Here is an 18,239-nt window from a genome sequence, read left to right as displayed (position 1 = left end):
AGAACTCTCAACTCTCTGTTCAACTCCTTAGCCCATCTTTTAATTGGGTTACTTCTTGTCTTGATTCTCTGTTTTTTGAGTTCATTATATATTCTTGATATTAAACGTCTGTTGGATGTATTGATGGTAAAGATTTTCTCCCATTTTGTGGCTTTTCTGATTGCTTCCCTGATTATTTTGGTTTTCCCTGCTATTTTTTTTTTCTCTGTGATTTTGACATGTGAATTTCTTTTGTAGCTTCTGATTCTTGTGTGAAACTCAAGCCTTCAAGTTTAGGTCTACATCATTTGTGAACTTTATGTGTCTTTGTGGTTTATTTTGGGCATGAAAAGCTGGTTCCTCTAAGCTTCCAGCTCTCTCTTTTGATTTTATATTGGAGTGGCCAGATAGCTTTTGTCTTCATGAGTTCCCACAGAGGCCCAAGTCAGATGAGGGTCAGATGCTCTCAGGCTTTTTCCTAAGGTCTGGATCCCTCCCAGATAGATTTTGGCCTCAGGAATTTGGGGGTTGGACCAACCTGGGAGCCAGGCCCAGGAAAGATGCTGGTCTAGGGCAGCTGGTGGCCATGCCACTCAGTGATGCAAAGGAAGTTGGGGGCCAGAGGTGGCCCCAAGGGCCCCTGGAGACTGCACTGAGGAGCTGGATTAGTCTGGATGCAAAGGACCAGGAAGAGGAAAAACCAGATCCAGGCACCCAGGAAAGAGGTGGGCAGGTTGTGAAGACCCAGAGAGGCAGAAGGAGGTGAGGGCGGGGTCAGGCCCAGAGCTCCCGTTGGGTTGGTGAAGGAACTCTGTTGGTCTGGATGCACAGAAGCAGGAAGCAGAGGTGGTTCTCCAGGTGTCTGGGGTGCCAAGACAAGGAATGGGACAGGACCCAGGCTAGGAAGAGAGACCTGCGGGGGAGATGGGAGGGTGGGTGAAGTTGGGGGAATCAATGTAAGGAGGGCATGATTGAGGGAGAGAGCCCTGTGGGTCAGAGAGAGGTGTGCAGGTCCTGCAGGCCCAGAGAAAGAGAAGGAGATAAGGGCGGGGCCAGGCCCCAAAGCAGTGCTCCTGGGGACCTGAGAAGGAAGTGAAGTGCTCTGGATGCAAAGGATCAGGAAAAAGCAGTGGTGGTTCATCAGGTGTCTGGGGCACTAAGACAAAGAACGGGACAGGACCCAGGTTAGGAGGACAGACCTGTGGGGAGATGGGAGGGTGAGTGAGGCTGGAGAAGTCAAGGCACAGAGGGTCCAATCAACTTACCCAGAGAGAGAAGCCTGTGGTTTGGAGAGAGCAAGATTATGTGTTTAATTTTTTCCTCATAAAAATTAATATCATAAAAAACCTATGCAGTTTGATCATTTACTTGGGCTTTCTTGTTTTTTCTATCTATTTTGGAAAATAACTCCATTCCTATATCCTTTTAAAACCTTTTACATTCTAATTTCTTTTTTAATAATTATGAGATATAATAACATAAATAAATATATTACCCCCTTTTTACTTCCATCAGCAGCACAGCCTGAAGTGTCCTGGTCCAAGCAACTTCCCTGGGTAAGTCCAGCGTGCCCATTGCACCCTGAGGGTGCCAGGAACCCTCTGGGCCTGGTTTGCCCTCACCTCCCTTTATTTATCTGGGCGCATAACCTTTGGGAGTCCTTGTACCAGCACCTTCCCTGGGTAAGTCTAGCATGACCACCGTGCCTTGACTCCCCAAGCCACTTTCACCTTCTCAGCTCCCCCACCAAGTCTCTCCTCCTAGCCTGGGTACAGGCCCATTTCTTCTCTTGGCACCCCAGACACTGGGGCTAACCTCTCTGCCAAGAGCCAACACTGCTTCCTGATCCTTTGCATTTGGACCAACCCAGTTCCTCTCTATGGCTCCAGGACCGCTCTGGGTCTGGTCCACCTTCAACTCCCATTATTTCCCTGGGTGGCATAGCCACCAGGTCCCTGAGACCAGCATCTATCCTGGGCCCTTGTCCCAAGCCAGCCTAGCCCCCAAATTCCTGAGAGCAGCATCTTTCCTGGAGGGACCCAGACCTTAGGAAAAAGCCTGATATCATCTGAGCATCATCTCACTTGGGCCTTTGTAGAAACCCTTGAGGACAAAAACAATTAGCCCAATCCAATATAAAATCAAAAGAGAGAACCTGAAGCCTAGAGCAGCTTTTCATGCCCAACAAGTAAACCACAAAGGCACATAAAGTTTATAAGTAGAAGCAGACCCAAACTCAACAAAGGAAAGCTTGAGTCTCACACAAGAATCAGAAACATCAAAATAAATTCACATGTCGAAGTCACAGGGAAAAAATAATAACATGAAAAATCAAAATAATATAATCCAGCCAGGCATGGTGGCACATACCTTTAATCCCAGCACTCAGGAGGCCAAAGCAAGCAGATCTCTGTGAGTTTGAGGACAGCCTGTTCTCCATAGTGAATCCAGGACAGCTGGGGCCACAAGGAGACCCTGTCTCAAAAAGAACCCCCCCAAAAATAATATAACCCGACCTAGGGCCAATATTCCTCTAGAGGAATACAATGAGAACTCCCTAGGGATAACACAGGACATGAAACTCAAAAGAACAATTATAAACATGATTAAGCGAACTCAGTGAATTTAAAGAGAACATAAATCAAAGAACTGAAGGAAGATAGGGATATACTTCTGAAAAGACGAATTCAGAAAACAGAAATATTGAATACTCAGGCTGAAATGAAGGGGAAGTTAAACACTCAGTAAGCCAATTAGAAATGATGGGAGAAAGCCTCACCAGTAGGATGAATGAAATGGGAAACAGACTATTAAGACTGGAAGAAAATGTGGATGAATTAGACCACTCAAGAAAATATTATGAAAAATTTAAGAAAACACAAGAATGTAATATACAAGAATTATGGTACACCATAAACAATACACATCTTTCATTAATAACTTTAAATATTAATGGACTGAACCCCAGTCAAAAGAAACAGACTAGTTGAATGGATTAAGAAACAGAACCCTTCTTTTTGTTGTCTGCGAGATACTCATCTCACTTTCAAGGACAGGCACTACCTTAAGGTGAAAGGATGGAAAAAAATATACCAAGCAAATGGTACGAAGATAAAAGCAGGCGTTGCAACTCTAATATCTAATAAAATATACTTTAAACTAAAACTAATCAGAAGAGACAAAGATGGCCACTTCATTATCATCAAAAACAATAAACAAAGAAGATATTACAATAAGAAACATACTCACCAAAGTCTGGTGCACCCAACTTCATAACATCCAGATTAATCAAAGCTCATTAATAGTAGGGGACTTCAGTACACATTGTCAACATTAGATAGGTCAAAAGGACAGAGTATTAATGGAGAGACATCTGAATTTAAAAATATCATATATCAAATGGACCTAACAGACATCTACCGAATATTCCACCCAAGCACGAGAGAATATACTTTCTATTCAGCTCCCCATGGAAACATCTCCAAAATTGATCACACACTGGGACCTAAACCTCAACAAATACCAAAAGATTGAATAATTCCATGCATTCTATCAGACCACAATGCAATAAAGCTTAAAATCAACACTGGAAGAAACCACAGTAACCATATAAACACATGGAGTTTAAACAACACACTCCTGAATGATGAATGGGTCAAAAGAGAAATTAGGAAATAAAAGTATTCTTGCGACTAAACGAACAAGACAATCCACACAACAAAACCTCTGGGACACATTGAAAGCAGTCCTTAGAGGGAAGTTTATAGTTCTGAGTGCCAACATTAAAAATCGGAAAGAACACAAATAAATAAATTAACATTGCAACTCAAGACACTTGAAAAGCAACACCAAATGAAACCCAAACCCAACAGATGAAAAGAAATAACAAAAATCATAGCAGAAATTAATGAAATAGAAACAAAGAAAGCAATACAAAGAATCAATGAATCCAAGAGCTGGTTCTTTGAGATGATAAAGAAGATTGATAGACCACTAGCCCAGTTAACCAAAAGGAAGAAAATGCACCTCCAAATAGACAAAATCAGAGATGAAATGGGAAACATCACAACAGACACCAAAGAGATCCAGAACATCATAAGGGAATACTTTGAAAACCTACATGCTACTATATTTGAAAACCTAAAAAATTGGGTGGGTATCTAAAAGCATGGGAACTACCAAAACTAAACCAAAAAGAGATTAACAGCATAAACACGCCCACAACACATAAGGAAATTGAATCAGTAATACAAAATCTCCTGACTAAAAACGCCAAGGAATAGATGGATTTACAGCAGAATTCTATCAGACATTTACAGAGCATCTACATCCAATACTACTCAAGTTATTCAAAAAGATAGAAATGGAGGGAGAACTTCCAAATTCCTTCTGTGAAGCCAGCATTACTATAATAGCAAAGCTAGGTAAAGATACAACCAAAAAAGAAAACTATAAACCCATATCCTTTATGAACATAGATGCAAAAATTCTCAACCAAATACTTGCAAACCACATACAGACACACATCCAAAAGATTATTCACCATGATCAAGTCAGCTTTATTCCAGAGATGCAGGGATGGATCAATATATGTAAATCAGTAAATGTCATAAATCATATAAATGGGCTCAAAGACAAGAACCACATGGTGAAAAGATGCAGAGAAGGCCTTTGACAAAATTCAGCATGCATTCATATTAAAAGTCCTAGAGGGAACTGTACTAGAGGGAACATATTGCAACATAATTAAAGCTGTATATAACAAACCCACAACCAACATCATTCTAATGGGGGAAAAGTGGAAGCATTCTTATTGAAATCAGGAACCAGACAAGGCTGTACACTATCTCCACTCCTCTGTAACATAGTGTTGGAAATTCTTGCAATAGCCATAAGACAAGAGAAAGAAATTAAAGGAGTAATAATTGGAAAAGAAGAGATCAAATTATCCCTTTTACAGATGATATATCTACGAGATGAAAAAAATTCCACATGAAAATTCCTAGAAATTAGTAATTAGGGAAATGCAAATTAAAACCACTTTAAGATTTCATATTACCCCAGTCAGACTAGCTAAGTTCAGGAAAACAAATGATACCAAATGTTGGAGAGGATGTGGGGAAAGGGGAAGACTCATCCACTGCTGGTGGGACTGCAAACTTGTTCACCCCTATGGAAAGCAGTATGGAAAACTCTTTAAAAACTAATAATGAATCTACCATTTGACCTAGTTATACCACTCCTTGACATATACCTAAAAAACTCAACCTATTGCAGAGAAACTTGTGCATATATGTTTGTTGCTGCTCTTTTCACAACAGCTAAGAGATGGAAGCAAATTAAATGTCCCTTAGCTGATGAATGGATAATGAAAATGTTGTTCATTTATATGATGGAGTTTTACTCAGCAGTGAGGAAAGATGAAATCATGAAATTTTCAGGTAAATGGATGAAACTAGAATCTGTTATACTAAGTGAAGTAACATAGACTCAGAAAAAAAAAAAAAACACTTATTTTCTACCTCATCTATGGATCCTAGCACCAAATCTCATAAGTGAGTATGTATTCAGACAGAACTACAGGAAACAAGGGAACCAGGATAATGAAAAGTAAACAGGGAGGTACAGGAAAAGAAAGAATCTGAAAGAGAAGAACAGTAGAAAATAGGTATTAACAAGGGAGCTATAAATAAAAATGGGGTTATTTTAAGGGGAGGGTGGAGGGAAGGTTATACAAGGAACCCAGGGGTAAAGGGACAGAAGGAACTCAAGAGAGGTGTGACCATAGGAGAAGGTATTTTTAAGGGAGAAATGAGAAAAATGGAGACACTTTTAGTGGAGAAACCATGGTGGAAGGGTTAGACAATGTGAGAGATAAATAATGCCTAGCTACTTTTAGAAAAAACAGCGGGAACCATATTAGGCCAACATCCCATGGACAAACTCTATGTACAACCAGATCAAAGAATGTAACATATCTCTAAGCAAGGTTTATCTGAGAGCATTTGGTGTTTGCCCAAGCTCTTTCTACATGGCATATAGTAATTAAAAGTACCAGATTGGTGGATATAACCTTCTTGATGTTTAACAGCCATGCGCTAAGGCCTATACTAATTTTGATACAGGGACATAAAGGACAGTCTTTTTCTCCTTTCCTTCCTAGGTTGACCAAGTTCCGGGTGACTATGAGCATCTCTTAAAATATCCTGTAACTGCCATGAGTCACCTGTCCTCTTGATCAAGGAGGCCATGGACACCCCACCAGATGGACCTGAACCAGTACCCAATCTACAAAGAAAAGGGTCAACACAGAGGAATCATTTCCTTCATGCTTCCAAGAGAAGCCAGCCATGGTCAACCCTGACCTTTGACTTATCCTCACATAGATGGAACGGGTAAAAGAAAGGAGCCAGGGGCTACTCCTAAGCCCATGTTACCCCTGAGGAACAGATCCTCAAAGGACCTTAAGAGTAAAAATAGATTGGTTTATCTGTGCAAATTGTAGGATCTTAAACACCCAAAATGAAAGTATAACCAAAGATTAATGGAGTCAATATAATTTTTAAGAGTCCTTATGTATAGCTAAATGCTTCATAACAAGAAACAATGCCAGACAGCACATACTTTCCTTTGAGTTATTGGCTAGCATGGCCCAAGAGACTCTCAGACACTAACCCAACACAGAACTCTATAAATGAACAGCAGACCCCAATCCTATCGGAAAGAATATTGACAACTGATTGCTGCTAGATGAGGAACAGCTGATCTCCTAAAACAAGGACATCTAGATAGGTTGACTAGATTCAGCAGTTGGACAAGCACTGGGGAATGGCTGGATGTGCCGAAAACACGGTTAACAGTAACAGGAATGACAGATTATATGGGCTCCAGTGTGTGGGAAAGGGGAGGCTTTGGGAGGGTGCCATTTGGGAAGTGGGTACATAGATGAATAAGATTGTGCAGGATGTTCTTATGATAGACACACAAAAATATCAACAAATTTAAAAAAAGACATATTTGAGGAGGATCAATAAACATTTACTTCATGTTAAATAGTATAGAAAATAAACATTACTGTTGAAATCTACCAGATGACTTTATATCCATACTCGGGTACAAAGGATCCAAGTGTAACCAACTGTAACTATTAGTAATCAGATACATAGAGATTAAAGACACATGTGCAAACACCTAAGTATTAACAGCATTAAAAATGTAGGAAACAGACTATTTTAAAATGAAATGGAGATCTTCAAAGTATAAAAACTCATTCAGTTTTATGTCTTACAATGTTTATGCTGAGTTCAATATTGTATAACTGTTTTAAATTAACTGTGAGCCTAAAAATTTACAGCCATTTTCGAAAGAGATCTATCCTTGCTCTCCAATGTGTTACTGACTATGTTAAAACTTTAATGAAATGGTTCATCTAATCATGTGGTTATTAAATTTAAAAAATTAAATAATAAACTATAATCAAAAAATTATATAACTTTAGAATAGAATGGCATTTAATTTTTTGTGTGTGAATTTTCATGTGTGTACAGATGTACACACACTTGTATATGTGCATGTAGAGGTCAGAGGAAAACCTCAAGTTGTATTTCTAAGGAGGAGTCCACCTTGTTTTTAGAGGCAGGGTCTTTCACTTGCCTGGAGCATGCCAAATAGGCTAGGCTGGTTGAAAAGTGAGCCCCAGAGATCTACCTTTTTTTGCCTCCCTAGAGCTGGGATGAGAAGTAAGTGCTACCCATGATCATTTAAAGTACCAGACTGGTGGAACTAACCATATTGGATGTTTAACAGCCATAGTTTCAGGTCTATACTAATATGGTCAGAGGCACTTGTTGGTCAGTCTTTGCCCATTGTCCTCCAAGGTCGACTAATTTCCAGGGGACTATGGAACAGCTCTCAAAATGTCCTGTTAATGTGGTGAGTCACCTGTCCTCTTGTTCAGGGAAGACATGTAGTCACCACGAGATGGACCTGAACCAGTATCCAGTCTACAAAGAGGAGGGTCAACTCAGAGGAAACATCTCATTCATGCTTCCAAGTGAAGCCAGACATGGTTGAGCAGGACCTTTGATTTATCTCACATAAATGGAAGTAGTAAAAGAAAGGAATCAGGGGCTCCTCCCAAGCCCATGTGACCACTGAGTAACAGATCCTGAAATGACCTTAAGTATAAAAATAAATTAATTTATTTGGCCAACTGTATGGCCTTAAACACCCAAAAGGAGAGTATAACCAAAAAGTAAAGTCATCAGTATATTTATTTAAGAATTCAAGGGATCACACTTCCCAGACATTAGGCTTAAGTCTATATAAATTATAAAGTTATTTAGGCAAGTATTACTCATTGATGATTTTGTTCCTAACCAGAAAGTGATGCTCAGACGTAAGACTTTAAATCTTGGCCTCCAATACTGGAGTGCCCACGTGTGGCTGAGGGAGACAACCAGCTATTGTTCTAAAATACTGGCTAAATTTGTTTGCCCCCCCCCCATTTAGAAGCAATTGAGAGGGAACTGACACTGATTCTAACCACTCCAACAGCTATGAAAATACCTGAAAGCAAATACTGAACCCATTACTCTAGAGTGCAGCCTTGGAAGACAAAAGAAAAATGAGGAGGAATCCAAGAGAAGGATGCTTTGTGGATCCCTTGTCAAGAAACTCCAATGGACTCTCATATGAGCATTTGAAAATTGTCCTGTTCTGACTTTTTTCTAGTTCCCAGTCTAGAACTTGTAAAGCTAATTACTCTTGCCTTTACTTCTTCTGCACATCTCCTATTCATGATTCAAAGACTTTCTTTTCCCCCTGAGATAAAAGTTATGCAATTTGGGAGTCTTTTAGATTAACCCACTTGAAGGGGTACTCCAGTTGCTTCACCCTGCATCCTTGTTCAGCATGGAAGAAGCCAAAGCAGTCTGTGTCCCGATTTCCTATTGGCAATTTGGGTAACCTATTCAGAGGATTGTGTGATAAGAATAGGAGGTAGGAACTGGCTAGGCAGTTAGGGTAAAAAGACCCCAAAGAAAAGTAGCCAGTTTCTTGGCTAAAGCTCACAATCTCCTTGGGCCTCCTTAGCAACCTACTCTGTTCCAAAGGCCAAAATTGTCAAAAATATTTGTGAGTTTTTATCTAATTCTTAAAAAGATTTTAGGGTTATCACTTTAGAAGAGGGAATGTTTGAGTAGCTGAAAGCCCCATAGAAATTAAAGAAGAAGAAAGAGTGCACGAAGTTATCAGAGAAAAAGTGATGGGGAGATATGGGAGGAGTTGGAGGGGAGGGAGTGGGCATGAATTTGATCAAAACACCTTGTATACGTGTATGAAATTCTCAATAAATTGTTTATTTAAAAACAATAATTCCATTGTGAGAATTCTTTTTCTGGGGATACTAAGCAATGCTTATCCCCTTCTCAGTTTCTAGTGTCAAACTAAAGTTTGATTAAAGTTTTCCTGGGGAACCAATGAATTTACTGAACTTACATGCAGAGATGACTGGGGGTTGCTGCGGTATATGAGTGACCTGAGGGTTTGCACACTGGAAAACCTTACCCAGCATGGATCAAGCCTTCACTTCCTAGCCTTACCCAGATTATGTAGTGTAGTCATTTTCAAATCCAGGAGACCATGTGTGATTAGGGCCCAATTACATACAGTTGGCTGGGAAGAGTGGCTGGATGGGATTAAGACAATGGGCTTGAGGTAGGAGACCAACTTAAATTTTCTAGATGATGTTGATGATGGTGAGCCAGATATGAATTTACAGGAAATACCTAGAAGCACTTTACCTACAGAGGAGTGTGGAAGATGCAGGAAGGGAAACAGAGACACAGGTAGTGTGACTGATAGGTCTAAGGTGCTAGATTAAGTTATTAAATGCTATGATAACTTCTAGAAGTTTCAAAAGACGCAAAGTTTACATTTTACTAGTTATAGCTAAATTTACTTTTCTATTTTTTATTTTTAAAATATTTTATTTATTATTTTTATTTTATGTATATTGCCTGTAAGTGTACCCATACTGTGTAGTGCCTCTGCAGGACAGAAGAGGTTGTTGTATTTTCCGAAACTGGAATTATGGACAGTTGTTAGCTGCCATATGGTTACTGGGATTCAAACCTGGGTGCTTTGGAAGAGCATGCAGTGCTCTTAACCACTGAGCCATCTCTTCAGTCCAGAGCTATATATTTTTTTTACAATTGCAAGACAGTGAAATCTATAAAGAACTGAGAAAATGATAATCTACTAAAGTTTCTCCCAAATTTTGTTTCTGTCAGTAACTGATTCATTCATAACAAACTTCTGTCCATTGAATAATGATTATTTTATTGTTTTAAGTGGAAAATGATGAAAGTTTGTGATAGTTGCACAGAAAATACACATACAGAGTTTCATCATTTGTTTTGCAAATCAAGCAATAATGATATACATAATGTATATCAAATAAGCAACCTAAAATTATATAAGAGGTGAATAATAAGATCAATATTGATGGATCTAGTAAAATAATAAATATTTTAGTAAAAAATGTTTTTAAAAACCACAGAAAACAATAGAAGCAATCAATTATACCAAAAGCTAAGTATTTAAAAAAGTAAACAAAATTGGAAAAATTTAAGGTAGACTAAGAAAATGAAAGAGAGTTAAGCAAATAAAGTCCAAAATGAAACAGAAGTTCTTACAATTGAAATCAAAGGAAAGAAACTATCAAAACATACTTCTATGAATAATATGCCAAATATTGAGTAACCAATAAATCAGGCATCATATATATGTATGTGTATAGGAAATCATATCTATCTATCTATCATCTATCTATCTATCTATCTATCTATCTATCTATCTATCTATCATCTATCTATAACTTCCTAAACATCAAGGACATGATTGCTTCTTTAAAACAGAATTCTCAAAGATATTTAAAGAGTATACTTTAAGTACTCCAAGATCATGAAGGAGAGAATACTTCCAAACTTTGAGTCAAGCATTATCTCTATATTAAATTTAGTTTAATCATTACAAAGTAATTAAAATTCCAGGCCAATATCTCTGAAGAAAATAAGTAAAATTATCTTCCACAAAATACTAACCAATTCATGCATTAAATAGATCATACAGCATGATCAAGTGAGATACTTTTATCACAGGGATGTAAGAATGGTTCAATATACACACATCTATATATGTTGTTGCTGCTAAAGTTCCTAGTGGGGGAGAAATTTAAAAAAGGGACACCCCTCCTTCCAAGTTCCCAATGACAAACAGAGATATGATTCTCCCAGAGTGCACTCTGAGGAACTAATGAGTTTATTTGGGCTTACTTTCAGAGAAACTGGTGAGGGGTTACACACAGAAATGTGGATGTAAGTGTTCGACCATCATGGAAAAAGGCTTCCTTACAGGCACATGAATGGAGCCCCTCCCTCCAAATCTTCCCCCTGTTTTCTGTACTCCATCCCTTCCCCTATGCCAGGTAATTAAGGTGGGATTGCTCACCTTGGGTTTTGAGATGTAGCTAGATACTCAGCTGAGGGTCTGGTGACTCTTTTCACCGTCCTTCTATGTGAGGGTGTCAACAATCAACAAGAAGGCTATGATAAGAGAGCACAGCTGAGCTTAGGATGGCAGCTTCTGTTTGGCTAGGGGAAGGAACAGTCCTGTACAATAGTGGTAAATCACATTAAAATAATAAAGGAAAGATTCATTTACTTTTATCAATATATACAAGAAAGAATCTGAAAAAATCAATATCCTTGTGGTTAAAATTTTAAGTAGGCATAGAAGAAATGGAATTCTACAAAGTAGAGGCTACATGTGAAAAGGACTTACCTAATATATTTAACACTGAAACAAAAAGCTTTCCCTGCTAAGATCAAGGCTGTCACAAAAATAACCAGTCATTTCTGTTCTTCAGCTTAGTACTCAAAGCCTTTTCCAGAACAATTAGATACAAAGCAGGAAATAAAAGTCATTGTAGTGGAAAAGGAAATAGTGAAACTGATTCCAGGTGATGTGATCTTTTCTGAAGAAAATCCCAAATATTCAATCAAACACCTGTTAGAAATATTGAATACAGTAAAGTTGCACAATCCAAAAAGCAATGGATAAGAATCTATAGCTTTCTTTTATAAAAATTGTGACTCTTCTAAAAGGAATAAAAAAATAATCCTATTGACAATAATCAAAAAGAGGTATTTGTAGGGTTTGAGGTAGAACACAGTGCCAAAGCTGAAGCTTTGCATGTAGAAATGATGTTTATCAACAAACATGTAAATCATCTTAGAAAGAAATATTTCATAATGCAAATAAAGATATTAGCTATTGTGCATGGTAGTTTAATTTGATCTGTTAATATAACCACAAAACAACAGGAACCAGATGACATATTTGTGAGTAGAAAGATCTTAGATTTATTTATAAATATTTTTTACAAGCTTTCTATTTCTTGATACAAAACAAGTATACACAGATAAGCAGATGCCAGGTGTAATATATTTCAGTATTTTAAAAATGATAACTTGTCCAAGCCTTTAAGAAAATACCTTTAATTTATGTCTAGTTATTTTTGGAATAAAAATGTAATTGAAGTAGAAAAAGATGTATGTTCAGTCTTTAATTATGTATAGGCATGTGTGGGGAAGGGTATATGCACAGGAGTGCAGTTGCCCTAGAGGCCAGAAGAGTCCCAGATCCCCAAATCTGGAATTAAAGATGAGTGAGCTGCTTAAGGTGGGTGCTGAAAACTTTATTTGAGCTCTCTAGAAGAGCAGCACATATTCCTCACCACTGAGTCATCTTTCTTATCCAGAATTCATCTTTATAATATCTTCATATAAGTGATCTTATGAAATTTGTTTTGAACACAATTCAAAAATATTTCATTTGAGACATTCTGTGTCAATTATCTCTCACTTCATAAAAATACAAAAGACTCGGTATGTATCTTATTATTCATATTCCTTGAGTTTGGTCTACTTCTCTCCATTTCTGTTCATTGATTTTCAGTTTTTAGCATGAATTGGACAAATGTTGTTGTTTAGCAAAACATGTATATAAGAATAATTAATAAAATATGGTAATAAACACATATAGTGCCTTGTTAAGGTCTACTCCACATAAATGAAGCTTCCTAGGCAGCTAATTTTTACCAAGATTAATGTACATAAAGCTCATATGCAAACTGTCTACAGTGAAATACTCTACCATACAAATTTTCTGCGCATGATAATAAATTAGTTTTCTGAGACACTGAACAAAGTTTTGGGCAAGCAAAAATGTAGTTTTCTTGCAGATATAGACTCCTGTGCTGTTTATTACAACTTAATTGTTAAAAAAATGTTAATGTAAAATGTGCCTCCTAAGTGCGCACTAGTATTTCTTGTTGTAACCTTGTGATTTCTGTTAAACACAATTTGTCTAATTTATTGAGTGTTAAGGAAGAACGGGCGGTAAACAAATCATCATAATTAATGATCATGGTCATATAAAATGGACTTTGTGAATTCAGGACTTGAAATTCTGAGAAAAACACAAAGGTATATATGAAGTTTCCAACAAAATCTTGAGATTCCTATTCCTTTGAAATTGTACAATCATGATTAAGTACCTTCATAATTAATGAGACAAGATGAAACCCTTCTCTTGAATTAAAATCATTGCTACCCTTTTTACTATAATAACACAAAATCAATATTATTCTAATATTTATTTTTCATAGTTTATACTAGTTTTAGTATCCACTTATATTTCAATGTATTTAAATAAACCTTTTAATTCATGGTTGGATCTAGTGGATATCTCACTATGCAAATGTTTTAATATTAATAGTTCAATGACTCTGAAAGCACAAGCCTTTATATATTTTAATTGAATTTTCACAGATTTCCTACAATAAATCTAGATCATATTTAGACCCTATGGCCTACTTGCAGCTCCATACCGCACCTACCAGATTTCATGCATTTTGTCACACATATTGAGGTTTATTGAGTCAAGTGTGCTTCCCCAAATGTCCCTCTGTTTGAATCCAGTTACTGGAGCCTGGCCAACCTATATAACTTTACTCCATTAAAGAAAACCAACTCTCATTTTCCCAGTGGTTATCAGTTGCCAGTGGTTACTCAGCTAAATTTGGGGCTTCTTACCCAGTTTCCCATTTCTATGCTGGGTTTTTGTCTGATTTGAGTTTGCTTGGGGTTTGGGCATACTGTCTCCATTGCAGTAACTTCATATGAGCAAGTTCCCAGCAGCCTGGAAAATTCTGTTTCCTTGTGGTTATCCATCTCCCTTGGCTCTTACAGGCTTCATGCTTCTTTTGTGAAATGGTCTCTGAGTCCTGGGTGCCAGAAAACCTTTATATATTTAGAAATCATTTCTATATAATTATATTCAGGAATATGAATACAGTATTTTCGTGGTTTTGTGTGTGTGCATGCCACACGTGTCATATGTGCATAAATATGTAGAGGATACAGTTCTACATTGTGTTCCTCTACCTTTCTTTATCTTATTTGTTGAGTTAGTCTCTCACTGAACCAGGCACTCACCTACTTGATACTTGCTGCTCAACAAGATGCAAGAATGCTCATGCCTACATCTCATCAGCACTAGGACACAGGTGTATGTCACTATACCTGTCTTTTTTGGTGGGTCCTGGGGATCTGAACTTGAATCCTCATGATTTCATGGCAAGTACTTTACTGAAAGCCATCTCCCTACTCTTGGGAATACAAATACTACTTTTTAAAATAAAAAAAATACTCATTTTTGGGAGCCTATATTGGATAGAATAAACCTATTGATCATTGAAAAAGCATAATACAAATTTCAATTGAAGATGGATTTGGTCTTCACCATATTATTTAATGTTAAAAATATGCAACATGTATAAATTATGAAAGGATAGTAAAGTTAAATACTTTGTAACCAATAATATTTGAGATGCCTTAAGCAAGTTTTAATAGACTCATATAAAAACATGCAAAATAAAATGTGGATGTATGAATTCATCATGAGTTACATAAACTGGAAAATGTCACTTCCACTTAATATCCACATTGGTTAAGTAGAAAATAGAAAACGTTTAGTTATGACAAGAAATATGAACTAAGGGAAACTGTGGAGAAACATTTAATACTGTTCAGAACACATCATGATACTCTTATTTGTAATGACATTTGTACTTTTAAGTTTATTGTTGGCATTTACATTTATTTTTATTAATTCAGTTTATATTTAGAAATGACTTTTTGAAGGATAAGCTCAGTAAGAATGACTCTTACTTAGAGGAGTCAATGGAAAACTCTCTACAGTCCTGCAGTGAGAATAGAATGCAGACAGCTGGGCTCCATACCGAGAGTCAGAAAGTGGCAACATAAGGAAGCCAAACAGAAGGAATTGTCTGATTTTCAGCAGTAGGCAGCAAACATTTAGTTGAGAGTCTGGAAAAAAATGAATATTCAGAAAGAATAAAGAATATTCTGAGCTTAATGGCAAGGACTTCTCCAGTCTAAGACTTATGAAAAGGTTAAAACCTTCTACAATATTTTATAATATATGCTTAATAAAAGTAGTTGTCTCTAGCTAAAATTTCCTTCCAATGATACAATTATGAAAAAGTATATAAATACATTTCTACTGAGCAATATGAAATAAAGCAGAATGTGCCATTATAATATGCCATTATATATTCTTATGAAACAGATATTATTACTCAAGCACTAAAGATTGCCAATAATTCATTATCACATGGAAACCACCTGATAGTTTTATATTTTCTATTTTATAATTTATATGCCATCACTTTCAATTGTTTTTCAAATTTTTATTTATTAATAGTTTGGAGAATTGCATAATTGAAGATAATGAAATACATCTTTCCCCCATTTTCTTCTTTCAACTTTCTAATTTCCCCGAACCTGGATGTCTTTTATTTTTTAATAAATAAGTCCTGTTGGTGCTGCCCATATATGTGTGGGTTTGCTGCCATCGACTGGAGTAATGGAAACCTAGCAGTGGCCACATATTCAAAACAGAATGTTCGTCCCTCCCCCAGAAACTCTCCACTGCCTATGAATCCTCAGTAATGAGTGTACTATAGAGATCATCTACCTACCCCATCTATGTTGAAAGTCTATCTGACTTGATTTTGTGTATGCCTTATGTAAGTCACCAAAACTACCATGAATTCCTGGTTGCAGTAGCCATGGCCTGTGCAGAAGACGTTTCACAGCATTCCTTCCCATTCTTTGACTCTTACATTCTGTTTACCTCATCTTATGAGATGTTCTATAAGACTTGGTAGTTGCTAATACAGATGTTCCACTTAGGGTTGAAAACTAAGTTACTCATCTCAACAGTTTAACCAATTAATTTCTCAATTAACTGCTGTCTACTCCAAAAGGAAGATTGTCTGGCTAACATTGGAATAGCCCAGTTAAATGGGTATAAGCACAAATATTTAGACACCAATTTGACAGGACCATTTAGCAAAATAAGAATAATTGGTTTACCCAAACACTGCATACTTTTGTCATTTCTTGTAGTTAGCTTTCAGAACTGGATAGTAAGACCCTGTTGCTGAAGACACCATATACTGAGGCAAAGAACAATAAGAAATAAAACTTGTTAGGTATATCCTAGGTCCTAGGGGAAAACTTAACACTATTATTCTGCTAAATGGATATAGCATTAAATTAATGTGTAATGGTTTTATACCCTTAGATTAGAGCACCTCTCAACACTTATCAGAGAAAATTAATTTGGCAATAGATGCTGATTAACAAAGACCCCCACAACTTGTCAAGGTACAAAGAATAAGAGACTGTTGAATGCTCTAAATGGAACACCTGCACCAGACCCTCTTCCCCAAAGTCTCAAGAATCATTTCAGAAAAGGGGAAAGAAAGATTGTAAGAGATACAGGCAGTGGATGAGTAAGAAAAAAAATAGTACTTTCTGTACATAACGGAGCCAATTCACATAAGAACTCACTGTGGTTGTGACAGTATACAGAAGCCCTTCTCAGGTTCAAGTCAGGCAATATTCCAGCATGGAGAGGGGCAGTGGGCAATCTGTCTAGTGCCTAGCTGAGGTACTACTGGCAACTGCTGGGAGAAGAAGTTAGTTTTCTTTAAGAGTCTAGTGCCTGGTAAGTTAACCATGATCCAAAGAATGGCCATACATGAATAACATAAATTGAATTTAATAGTGTTTTTCTTTTAATAAGAGGACACAAATCTGGATGGGTAGAGAAGGATGTATATTCAGGAGTGTTGGGTAGGGAGAGTGAATATAATCAAAATACATTGCATGAAATTCTCAAAGAACTAATGAATATTTGAAATATATTTGTTTTAAGCAAGAATAATGGGTTTTATCCTAGGGCCTATGATGCCCCCAGTCATGGGCTTTGATCATGGTTACAGTGTCAGGAAAGTAATTCCCTCCTATGGATAAGGACTTAAATCTAATTAGAAATCAACTAGATACCCCAATAATATTTGTGCCACTATTGTACCAATAGGTACATGTTTCCTGGTGGTCAGCAGTGTGGTATGTGAGGTCTATACTGGTAAGACCATCAATATCTTTTCTCCCCTGGAAGTCTAAGCACATTCTGATACTATAAATGCTAGCAAGGGGGACGGATGTTACCCTTTTGGTTTGAGATTGTCCTCTCTATGTCCTGCAGCAAAAGTGTGTGATATCTTCAGCAATAGGGTTTTGCTATGTGGATATGGTCAGTAACCAAGAGCAAGGCAACAGCTTGTATTGTTATGGAGACTTCGGCAGCCTCCCTGACCAATAGCGCATAAGGAAATGTTCCATGCCTTGTACTGTGATTTTTTTTCATTTAATAACTCATGTTTTCTGAGAGTGGCAGCATCATCTACATTTTCAGGTTTATTCCATTGAAACTTTTAAAAATGTGCCTTAAACCCCAGTGGACGAACTGGACAGAAGGATGTCTGAAGACACTAATGACATGATAGGCCTTAATACAAATTACAGAATGTATGAATTACAGTGGAGTAGGAGGGCTATGGGAGGGTGCCAGTGGAGAAGGGGGTGTAAGGATGATTAAGATTAAGATACTATGTATGAAATACGCAAAAAAATTCACATACAATCCTCAGGCCTCTTGGGGTAAGTCTACAGCGCAGCTCTCCGCGCCGGGACTCCCTAAGCCTCATTCACCCTTCCATCCCCCCGCCTCGCCGTTCTATACTCCTAGTTTGGGCCCTG

At 37.3% G+C, this 18,239-nt stretch overlaps 1 pseudogene; it reads right to left on the bottom strand.

The window, feature by feature from the left end:
- Positions 1–18,239, bottom strand: part of LOC103727131 — a 118,678-nt pseudogene that overhangs the window by 48,497 nt on the left and 51,942 nt on the right.

This window comes from Nannospalax galili, unplaced genomic scaffold (genome assembly GCF_000622305.1).
Source record: "Nannospalax galili isolate Female #2095 unplaced genomic scaffold, S.galili_v1.0 scaffold709, whole genome shotgun sequence".
Classification (NCBI taxonomy): Eukaryota; Metazoa; Chordata; class Mammalia; order Rodentia; family Spalacidae; genus Nannospalax; species Nannospalax galili.
The sequence above is the reverse complement of the archived record's forward strand: the minus strand, read 5'-3'. Positions and strand labels throughout refer to the sequence as shown.